At 40.5% G+C, this 12246-nt stretch overlaps 1 protein-coding gene and 1 long non-coding RNA gene across 2 annotated transcripts in view; one reads left to right on the top strand and one right to left on the bottom strand.

Annotated features, from left to right (window-relative positions):
* Window positions 1-12246, top strand: part of dip2bb (disco-interacting protein 2 homolog Bb) — a 66105-nt gene that overhangs the window by 18621 nt on the left and 35238 nt on the right. The gene's annotated exons all lie outside the window — the stretch shown is intronic.
* On the bottom strand, window positions 5891-7051 carry LOC310929528. The gene is made up of 3 exons (XR_014592874.1): window positions 6939-7051; window positions 6270-6375; window positions 5891-6187 (listed from the first exon to the last, which is right to left on the bottom strand). It is a non-coding gene; the product is annotated as an uncharacterized lncRNA (long non-coding RNA).

The following is a 12246-nucleotide window of genomic DNA, read 5'->3' on the forward strand; positions in this document are numbered from 1 at the left end:
TAACATGCTTTGTGTTGTGTCCAGTAAGCAGAATCTGTTTGAATTCGTTTCGTGTGAAAGCAACTGAGCGACGAGCTGCGATGAGGGAGAGGAAAAAGCAGGCAAGAAGAATAGAGGTCGGTAGCTAATTACTATTCAGACAGAGTGCCTGCGGGGTAGAAGGAGAGAGCAGTCTCCCTGCTATTCACATAATTCAGGGCTCACAAATGAGTGTGTATGGAGCTGGGAGAAGATGCAGCTTTGGTGATTCTGCTTTCACTGAAAAACTCAGGTGATGGCAGGAGGGCTGTGGCAGACTCATGCAAACCCTGACTGTTGATTGATGGTTTGATTCTGACCGCCATTTCTGAGACTTGATCGGGCATATGGACAAAAGTATTTGTACACCTGACCATTACACCAACATGGACTGTAATGACGTAATCAAATACATATACGCTACTTGACTAAAAAGTTAGTTTATTTAATTTAGGGGTCAGGCACAGGTGTTGGACAATCTCTGTTCCAGTTCATCCTAAAGGTACTCGATGGGGTTGAGTTCAGCTCTCTGTGTGGGCCAGTCCAGTTCTTCCAAACCCTGTTTTTATAGTCCTTACTTTGTGCACAGTCATGTTGGAATAGAAAAGGATCTTCCTCAAACTATTTACACAAACTTGGAAGCATGAGACCTTTCTGTGTGGGGTTTGCATGTTCTCCCCGTGTCTGTGTGAGTTTCATCCAAGCTCTCTGTTTTCCTACCACCATCAAAACATGAATGAATGTTGAATGACACATTTGGTCAGGTTGCCCTCAGTCCCAAAACTTTGATCAACCATCCACCTGGCTTAGGTCGGTTGTATAATGATAATAAAGATCCTTTCCTTTCCTTGGAGATAAGGGACCTAAGCCTGATTGAAACACCTGAATGTAATATTTAACAGGTAGTTGTAGATTTGTTGTGTCGTTTTGAGACCTGGGCATCCTTCAACAACATCTCAGTGTTATTCTAGACACAGGAAAATATTTTCATCCATCCATTCATCGTCTACTGCTTTATCCTCAATATGAGGGTCACACAACTGCTGGAGCCAATCCCAGTTGACATATGGGGCAAAATGGGCAGGGTACAACCTGAACAGGTCGTCAGTTCATCATAGGGCCCAGGGACATGAACCAGCAATGTTCTTGCACAACAGCTGCTAGCTGTGTGGCCTTAGATTGTACACACATCTTTATTTTAGTTTGTCAAACATTTCATAACACAACTGCCCTGACTTGCTTCACATCCCTTTAGCTCGACATTGCATGAACTGCTCACTTGTATATATATCTATTCTGTTGTCGATTGGATTATTCATGCATATTCAAAGTTTTCATTCTGTATTATCTGCATAACTGTCATCTTTTTCTTTTATACATGATAAATTTTTTTATTGTAATATTTTATTCCTTCACTCTTGGTGAAGCTGTGGCATGTGTATCCTTCTTTTTCTATTTTCCTTTTATTTATCCATCTGTTTTGTTTCATCTGTTATATTTTATTTTATTTATTTTACTGTGTATAGTTTAAGTGCCAGATAATGTGCTGAAGATCAATAAGGCCTGTCTGTCTATCATACATACACAAAGCAAAACAAGGAACAGGTACTCTTGTTCCTCTCATATTCCAGTTCGCCACAGCCACATTGTGATTTAATGTCTCTGTTCATCTGTAGCTCACTTGTAGGATTTACCTTCTAAAAGGCTTTAACTCTTTAGCTCCCACTGTTGGAGCTACTATGAGCGCTAAAGAAACAGATGAAATTCAAATCATCCAGATGGAAGTGTGATTACGTTGAGGTCCGCTTAATGCCACACCAGCCCCTCCCCCAGCTCTGATTTCATCTCTCTCTGTGTCTCTGTGTGTCTCTCTCTTTCTGCAGAGAAACTGCCTGTTCACATGAGCTAAAAATAAATCATGTGACTGAGCGAGGCCAACTGTACCATTCATGCATTACTTATGGAACTGTTTGCCTTTCTTCAATTTCTCCTCTGGAAACAGATCGCTGGTCTGTGAGCAGATGTGATAAAGGAGTGGACTTTACCCTCCTCCAAACATCAGCGCTTCCTCTTTCACCAGCGAGTCTGTGTTTAACTGTGTTTTAGGAGTTTTTTATTCCTTTATTGTCTATGATACTGAACAACCATGCCAAATATTTCACTTGAAATGATAACCGGATTTTGAGTACACTCACTCTTTGGTTGTGTCTGTCATCATAGCCACAGCTTATCCCCAAGTTCAGTGTTCAGTGTTCAGGGCCTGGTTTACACACAATAACTACAATCTGATGATATGATGCTACAAAGGTAATAGGCCTGCAGGTGACATTTCATGCAAAAATAAACTGAATCAAAACCTATTTGGGTTTAAACAATATAAAGGACAACAAAAACCCTTTTCATTTTTATATTAAGAGTCAATAAGGTTAATGTACAGAACAGACAGGTTTTAGAGAGTTTATTTTATAGAAATAATGAAGAGTAACTTTGAGTTGGCTGGTCAGGAGGAGGAGGAGCAGTGAAGTGAGTTTCCTGGCTGAGAGGCAGGCAGGTAGGCGTGGTGACAAAACAGGAACACAGGTGAACTGACAGGGTAAAAAAGGTGTAAATATGGATGATAAAAAAAAACAGACTTGATGTGTACCACACTGGGTGACTGAACAATCTGGTGAACACAGGTGCAGAGAGTTTGGTATTGGTATAAGAGCAGAGCAGAATTGGAGTCTTAAAGCGGACCTAGACTGGAAGTTCCAATTAACGCTGTTTTTTAGTGTGTATCTGCGTCATTACCTTGTTTAAGAAGCCCTGAAGGTTCTAAACAAACAGTTCAGCCACTGTGTTTTATTGTAATCTCGGGCTCAGCGAGATCTCTGAAAAAACCCGGTCCGGTTACATAAACAGTGGTTCTCCGGAACAGCAGATCGTCCTGCTCCGGGCACTAGTCCGGGTACATCCGGTTGCGTACCTTGAACCACAGAAGAAGAATAACGTCCGTTGGGGAGGTGTTTCACGAGCGACAGTGTCTTCTGACTCTGGGTCTGACTCCGGGTCAAAGTCATAAAAAGGACTGTGGCGGGGAGTCGTGACGAAGCTATTTTTAAACATTGTTAAAACAATGTTTTGATAATGAGTAGCAGTGCATCCACCGTTCCAGAGGGGGGAGCTGTGCTTCTGAGAGTGGGTGTGCTGAATATGTCACTTCCGGGTATTGGCCAATCACAAGACAGTAGGGAAGCCTCTATACTGGCTGGCCAATCACAACATAGTCTGTCTTCTGGGTGTGAGAGTTGAGTCTGAAATATCGCGGCTGGGGAACAGCGTCAGAAAAAAAGATTTCTATCGGCTCGTTTACAGCAACTAGGAGGTTTTTGACCATAAAAACAAGTTAATGTATGTAAGTAGACCTCCATAACTAACATAAAATATATGTTAGCTATGGAGGTTATGTGCAAGAGGACCACTCTATGTGAGCTTTAATTAGAAGATGGGCTGCAGGTGAAGTGTTGAGGAGGGACTTAAGAATCCGACCACGTCCACCGAGCAGGCACAAACACAGAAGACAAACACAGAGGAGAACCCTCCCTAACCATGACATTGCACACATACGATAATTATACATCTGGCTACATATGTTGCTGTGTTGTTTGTGGCCTCTTCAAATGTCAGTGTTCCTGAGATTTCTTTGTTAGCGGACAAAGAGGACTTTTTTATGATACTATGGTGGCCTCTATGGTCCACTACACCAGTGTTTCTCAACCCTGGTCCTCAGGGAACACTGGCCTGCATGTTTTCGATGTTGCCCGGCTCCAACACAACTGATTCAAATGGTCAGCTCGTCATCAAGCTCTGCAGAAGCCTGATAAGGAGCAGTGTTCCCTGAGGACCATGGTTGGGAAACACTGCACTATACCATGGTGTGCTGGACAGGAAGCAGCAGGGACAGTGATAGGAAGAGACTGAACTAACTGGATTAGGAGAGCCAGCTCTGTCCTGGGCTGTCCACTGGTCTCCATCAAGGAGGTGAACAACACCTTGCACCCCTGGCCTGCACCACACAGTTATGGCCCTGAGAAGCTCCCTCAGTGCAGGAAGGAGCGCCACTGCAGGTCATTTATCTGTACTGCATAAGACTTTTCAACTCCACACAATAATCACTTCATCATATTCTAATACTGTGCAATAACCTACGGGCTCTAAATTATTATACGCATTTTATACTTTTTGTATGCATATATTTGTATGCATATAAATTGTCACATATTTTTTATTTATGTGCCAATAATTGTTACCTTTTTTTAAAAAGGGGACATATTATGCAAAATCAAATTTTATTTTTTTAACATTCTTTTTATTGAACATTTTCAAGTATAACAGTCCAGTACAGTGCATACAGATTATTTGCAATATGTAGCAAATCCAGAATATTTCCCCAGCAATGATCTCAAAGGACCATGTTAGGTCTTACAGTTTAGGCAGTAGCACTCCGAGTTCCTAGGTACCTTAACACTTTGTCAAACCTTGTTGAAAAAAGGTCACTCTGACCGTTTATACAAAATCTTAGTCTTTCCAGAGAAATATACTCTGAATACATAGACTTCCGCAGATGTATTGAAGGAGGTTCATCTCTTACCCAGAACAGCCTTTCGTCCCAACATAAACAAAAATTGTACGGTGTTGTTATGTGACCATATGGCGCTTTTCCACTAGCTCCGGGCTACACGGCACTGAGCGACACGACACGAAACGGCACGGTTTAGTTGTGTTTCCACTACAGAGAACGTACCTTCTCAACGTGGGCGTGGTTATCACAACACGGCTGCAACCCGGCTGCGCTAAACTGCTATGACGTCTTATACGCGAGACACACACGCATATAAACAATGACGGACGTGGACTCGTTCTGTTGCTCGGTCTGTGGCATTTGTTCACACACAGAAGAGAAGATCGCCAGAAAAAGCTACAGGCGGCAAGAAGAAATATTGTGGAGGAGTACAGAGAAGTTTGGGAAGTCATACATCATGAAACTGAAGATGAGATGTTACGAGACGGCGAGTGAGGGTAAGCTAATATAGTTGCTATCGCTAACTAGCTCATATACAGTACTGTGCAGAAACGATGTTGTTTTTTTGAGTATGTAATACTCATGCATGTCTTGAACCAGAAACATTAATTAAGGTTCCACTCCAGTATTAACAGAGTTGTGTTATTGTTCAAGTGTAAGGGTCGATCACACTAAATACTGGACACCTGTAGAGGATGTTTTTTTTAAAACAACAAAAAACTGCATACATATATTCTGATTGTGTTCCAGTATGGTGAAATAGAAATAATGATCCTCTATTGTCATTATAGCAACAATCTAATGGTGGCCTCAGACTTCTACATAGTACTGTACAATTGTACAGTGTAGTAATGACCGAAAGCAATCTCTATTTTTGGTATTCTGGTATTAACGTAAGCATGCTGCCTGTGTGTTTCAGATGGTTCTGTCACTCCTGAAAAGGAATGACTGTGATGTCCAGCTGGTGAAATCCATGGTGGTGATGACCTGCTGTGCTCTGCATAACCTGTGTGAAAATCATGGTGAGACCTATGACACTGAATGAGATGCACACACAGCAGCTACAGTGGTTGAACCTGTGGTGGCAGTGGCACAGGGTGTAGAGGAGGGCAGAGATGTAGGTGAGGGCCTGATGTGTCACTTGTTGTGAATTTGTAAAATGCTTTATTATTGTACTGTTTTTCACTGAATTACAAATAAAAGTTTGTACTTTCTGCAGAGATGTCTCCTTTTGTCTGTATACGTTTTGTTTGTAAAGGCTGCCACAATTAAAAGAAAAGAAATACGCATGACGTAATCACATAAGTCACATTGTTGTTTATTCAAACAAAAAAACACAGCAAACCAAAGTTAAATTGCACAGCAAATCAAATAAACTGTACATAGGTGGTGGAGTCCTAGGACAGGAGGGAGGAAATAGGTCACATGCTCCTGCCACCTATTGCCTGGACAAGCTGCCCAATCACTCAAAGGAATGCGTGGTTGAACGCAGCACTCCCGTGGTGTGGCGGTTACGTTGTGTCCGGTTCCACTCCTGCTACTGAACATCTTCCACCTGAAGCTCTGCGAGGACAGCTGTGTGCTTCTTTTTCTCTTCCCTACATAACACTATAGAGAAGAGAAAAGGGGTTATTAATCAAACCATTAAGGAAATACACAAATGCTGTAAATCATGTTTATTATTTCTTACCAGTTGCACAGATCTGTGGTCTGTGGCGAAGTTGGTGCCCCCGATAACGAAGCAGCTGATGGCTCTGCTGGGGTGGATGAACACTCCTCACATATGGAATGGGATTCTTGAACAAAAGAAGTGTACACATACGCTGTAATTACACGCATAACAATATATATATATTCAGCCACAGACTGAAACACCCTAAATGAAGGAGCTTTATCATTATTATTATCCTTTATTCCTCCCTGCAGCTGTTAGCTCTCAGTAGACAACATATAACCAGGCTCCTCATCCCATGTGCAATATACTGTCTTTTTGCAAAAGTGTAATATAGACATATAATATCCGATGCTCATTCTCTGTCTATAATGTAAATATAGAACCCATACTGTATATTCTGGTCTAGTCTGTTTTAACACGCAAAGACAAAACGTTACACGGTAGTAAGTCTAATTCATGACTTGTACAAATCTGGTTTCTTTTACAGGTTTACGTAATGTTTTGTTGTAGGTTGAGCACCTAATAGCGACATTGCTAACTAGCTAGCCAACTACGTTGTCTCGTGTAAACAGACGGACAGAGATTACCGACACACATGATGTTACTTTTATAATGTCTTGTTTAAGCGAGTTTATTCTCAGCAGTAGTTAAACGTTGCTCTCAGGCTGAAAATAAAAAACTTACCGTTGGCGTGTGCAGAGTTATTGGAGTTGCTGTGTTACGCCGTGAGCGGACATCGACTCCCGGCAAGACCTGCTCGTTACGGGCGGCTCCGTCCAGCTCTCTGTATTTTGTCGTCTCCGACTAAACACAGGACAATCTGGACCTCGTCGTTGGACCATGGAGTGTTCTTATGCAGAGTCGCCATGTCCAAGTATTTGCGCGCTACTATTTTTTGAAAAATGGTGAAATAGACTCCTGCATCCTGTATTTTATGTCGCGCTCATGACGCACCCAGTGACGACACTTCTGGCCAATCAGTTACCGGCAGTTTTGACCAATCAGCGCATAGTACCTGCGCATAGTACCGGCACCACTGAATGGAACCTCACCACCGCAGGTACTAAAAATAGTGCCGAGTTCCAGGTACTACGCTAGTGGAAACACTCGCTAAACCGTGTCGTGTAGTGTAGTGCCGTTTAAAGTCGGGCCGGTGGAAAAGCGCCATAAGTGATTCAGGGATATATCCTAATAAACATAATTTTGGATTAGGCTGCAATTGCTTCTTAATTATCACCTTAACTTCCTCACATACAGATTGCCAAAATCGTTGAATCTTTTCACATTCCCATAGGCAGTGAAATCTTGTCCCTAAAATAGTCTTACATTTTGGGCAGTTTGGAGAGGCTCCTGCTGTATATTTACTATACATATATGGAGATATATAAACATTTTATAAGATATTATATTGCATTTCTCTGAATCTGTTACATATGGAAATTTTCGAAGGTAAAAGTAAAATTTCCTCCCATATTTCACTGTCTATCATAGTTTTCAGCTGGGTCTCCCATAGTTTCCGTAAAAATGATAGTCTGTCTGTTTTCAGACATTGCAGTCTGGAATAAAATTTGGAAACAAAGTGACCTTGTGTAAAACTATCTAAAATAGTTTTTTCTAGTGAGTTGAAGTCATCTGGAAGATTGAGAGTATCCATTTTAGTATATACATAGTGTCTGACCTGGAGGTATTTGTAAAATTCTTGTGATTGTATTTTGTATGTGTGTTCTGAAACACTGAAAGTTAGGTCCATTGCCCCCCTTGGTTAATTCAGGGTTATCAGTCAATGTTGTTAAACAACTCAATTTATGTTTCGACCGAAATAATTTCCGTAAAGAACTCCAAGTACTACATACATTAGTAATTAAAAAATTGTCTTTCGTAATTGGTAATTCACTCCTGCGTTTATCAAGTAAGTTGACAGGAGAGTATGGTTTGGAGAAGGTTGCTACTATTTCAAACCATGGCGGCTTCAGTTTAGCAGTTGCCCATATCGAGATAATTCTGGCTTGCATTGAGGTTGTATAGTTTGTAATGTTGGGAAGGCCCCATCCTCCTTGTTTTTTTGGTAATTGTAAAATATCTAATTTAATTTTAGGCTTTCTGCCAGCCCATATAAAGTCAGAAAGAGCTTTATTTATATCTTTAATGTTGTTCCTCTTCAAAGATATGAAGAGCATAGATAGAGGGTAAATAATTTGGAAAGAATTATCTATTTAATAAGATTGACTCTGCCAAGAAAGGTTACAGGAAGCTTTTTCCAGCTCAACATCTTGTCTTTAATGTGTTTTACCATGGGGTTAACATTTTCAGCATAAAGTTGACTAATTTTAGGTGTTATTTTAACCCCCACATATGTAAATCCATCTGGTGCCCAGCGAAAAGGTTTTACAAAGTCAGGTTCACAGTCATGTGAAAAGCCGAGGCATGATTTCAGATTTTGTAAAATTAACCTTGTATCCAGAAATGACCGAACTCTTCCACACAGTTGATTAGCGCAGGTATTGAATTTTGCGGGTCTGTTAATGTTAGGAGGATATCGTCTGTGTACAGCAGAATTTTGTGCTGTGTTGTTCCTATCACCGTTCCTTTGATATTAGCGGTTTGCCGGACAGCAATTGTTAATGGCTCTATAGCTAAAGAAAACAACAGAGGTGATAGTGGGGACCCTTGAGCTGTGCCTCTGTTAAGTTGAAACTGGGCAGAAATTATACCATTTGTTAAGACTGAGTCAGTGGGCATTTTATATAAAAGCTGTATCCATTGAACAAAATCTGATTTAAAGCCAAATCTTTTCAACACTTCAAGCATGTATTTACGCTCAACCTGATCAAACACTTGCTCTGCATCCATCGTTACTATAGCACTTGGAGTTTGATGAAAGTTAAGATAGTGAATAATGTTGATTAAACGTCTTGTGTTGTTTGATGAAGTACGGCCTCCTATAAACCCTGTTTGGTCTGTATTAACTATATCAGTCACCACTCTTTCTAGTCGATTAGCCACTATTTTTGAGAGTATTTTAATATCCACTCCAAGCAGGCTAATGGGGCGATAAGATGCACATAATTCTGGATCCTTCCCTTTTTTGGGGATAACTATAATATGAGCTAAGTACATAGATTTTGGGAGTTCAACCTCTTCAAAAGATTTGTTGAACACATGTTGCAGTAGTTTGTTAATTTTACTTTTCATCTTTTTATATAACTGAGCACAGAATCCATCAGCCCCTGGACTTTTATCTGACTGGAGTGATGAGATTGCTTTGTCAATTTCTGTTATTGTGACAGGTCCTTCCAGTAGTTTAGCGTAGTTTCATTCATCTGTTAGTTGTGGTATCTGTAAGCCATCTAAAAAATTACTACTGGCAAATGTATCATTGTCCAGTTCTGAGGTATACAGTGTTTTATACAATTTTTGAAAGCATTCATCAATCTTTGTATTATTTGTTTGACGATTTTGATCCTCATCAGATATTGCAGAGATAAAAGATTTTTGGGGAGAGTTTCTTGCAAGGGCTAAGAACTTATTTGGCTTATTTCCAAATTCAAACATTCTTTGTTTAGCAAACATAATATCTGACTCAGCCTTCTTTGTTAGTAAATTAGTCAGCAGTAGTCTTGTCTCCTTTAACAGTTTAAGCACCCCATCTGATTTGGACCTCTGAAAATCTTCCTCTAATTTTTTTATTTCATTTTCAATTCGTGAGTGTTTCAGAGTCCACTCTTTTTTCTTCTTACTAAAGTATAATATAATCATGCCTAGCATGTAAGCTTTATAAACTTCCCACAATCTTGGATCAGAGTCATTGCACTCATTTACTTCTAAATAGAGGTCTGTGTGCATTCCAAGAACTTTATAAAATGATCATCCTAAAACAGTGATGTATTTATTTTCCAAGAGGCTGCATTTCCAGAGTGACAGGAGCATGGTCTGAAAGGGCAATGGATCCAATATCAGACTGTACTACTAAATGGGCTAGGTGTTCAGATAAAAATATATAGTCAATTTCTTGAGAATGACAAGTGAGGTGGAGAATAAAATGTGTAATTTTTATTATTAGGATTCATGTACCTCCAACCATCCAACAAGTTAAATGTCTCAAGAACATTTTGTAGTGTTCTTCCAGATTTTGACTGATCTTTATGAGGGGTCTCTTTATCTAAAGAGGGAGAGAGGTAGCAGTTAAAGTCACCTCCAATAATCATATTTGTACAGTCCATTTCAGCGATTTTACTGAGTAGGAGGGCAAAGAAGTTCTTGTCATAGATATTAGGAGCATAAACATTTCCTAGCAATATTAATTCTCCATATAGTTCTCCTTTTACTAAAACTATCCTTCCCTCTTTGTCTGTGTAACCCTCTTTAGCTGTAAATGATAACAATCTATGAATTTATATAATTGCACCCCTTTTGTTTGTAGAATAAGATGTAAAATATATCTGTCCGACCCATTCCCTGAGATATTTTTTGTGCTCCTCTTCATTCAAATGGGTTTCTTGGAGGAATGCAACCTGGACATTTTCCTTTTTAAGATAGTTTAGAACAGTTTTCCTCTTGACAACATTATTGGAGCCCTTGATATTCCAAGTACAAAACTTAATATTCAGAATAAAGTAACATTATATCATGCTGCATAGTCTTATAACATAGGTTGGATATGCTTTTAATCTGAAATCCTGCCTGGACCTGAAACAAAAAAACAACATATGATCCAAGCAAAAACCAACTAAGGCTTGGATAATACCTACCTAACATGGTTAAAACAGAGCCAAGAAAAACAAAAAGCAAAAACCTTGTCATACTCTAGCTATACAGCTAAGGGGGAAAATGAAACAAAGTGAAGAAAAGAAAGAAAAGAAAAAAAGTGTATGTCAGGTCTCTCAATCTGGATTATATCTTGACTATAATGCCAGCGTGTCAGCGACTGTGTAAATAATAGTGACACACATCAACTCAAGTACACTGGGAAATATACATGCATAAGTGTGTTAACATTAAGATGAACAAAAATTATCTCAGAGTTATATAGTACTCACTGTCGTTCTCTATTCGTTTGCATAAGAAGAGGCAGATGAAATAATTTCCCTGATAACAGGTGGCTTGATAGAATCACTGGGTCGGGAGTGTCTTCACGTAGTCGTTGATTTCCTTCATTGTGGGAAGGGGGATCGGTTTTCCATTTGGAGGGAGAACCTTAATTACAGCTGGATACGCAAATGCGTATTTGATCCCCGCTTCCCAGAGCCTTCTTGTCTCCGCTTTACAATCTCCGCAGAAAAGTCCTGGTAAAAAGACACAACTTGACCATCTGTGGAAACTCTGCCCTTGTTTCTTGCTGCGTGTAAGATCCTCTGTCTGTCCATGTAGTCGTGAAGCCTCACCAGGACTGCGCGGGGTTCCTGCCTGCCGGTGGATCCCACTGGAGGTCCCACACGGAAGGCTCGTTCAACTTTCAGCCTCTCCCCTTGCATGTCCATGTTCAAGTTGCGATGTGGCCGCAACTGACGTGTGTGGATCAACAACACGAGGAGAGAACGTGGACACACGACAGAAAGGCAGCCTTTGGTTGAGAAGAAATGTAGGACAACATCTACATCTTTCTGCAGTGCTTTCAAACGCGTGCTCCTCATATCACCGATCCACACACACCACTCGCTAATCGCAGGCACGTAACTGGTGCGTTCAAGGTGTCCCTCCAGCATAGGAATTTACACACACGATCAACAACAAAGGGCTTGTGAAGCTCGTGAACATTTTTTTCATAAATAAAATATATCCACTGGACACAAAAATCCTCTGAGGCTGGAAGTTTGTGTAAAACACTGTGCTCCGCTGTGCAGCCACTCTTCCTCCCTCGCCTGCACTCTCGTATTTCACAGGGACAAGGGGGAGCTACGGTGGAGCTGTGAAGTACTCTGCCTGGCGGGGTGCCAACATTCACGGTGAAATGTGTTGCTATGTTGTCATTCCGAGGGAGGTTAAAACATTGCAT

Source organism: Microchirus variegatus (assembly GCF_963457635.1).
Source record: "Microchirus variegatus genome assembly, chromosome: 7".
Classification (NCBI taxonomy): Eukaryota; Metazoa; Chordata; class Actinopteri; order Pleuronectiformes; family Soleidae; genus Microchirus; species Microchirus variegatus.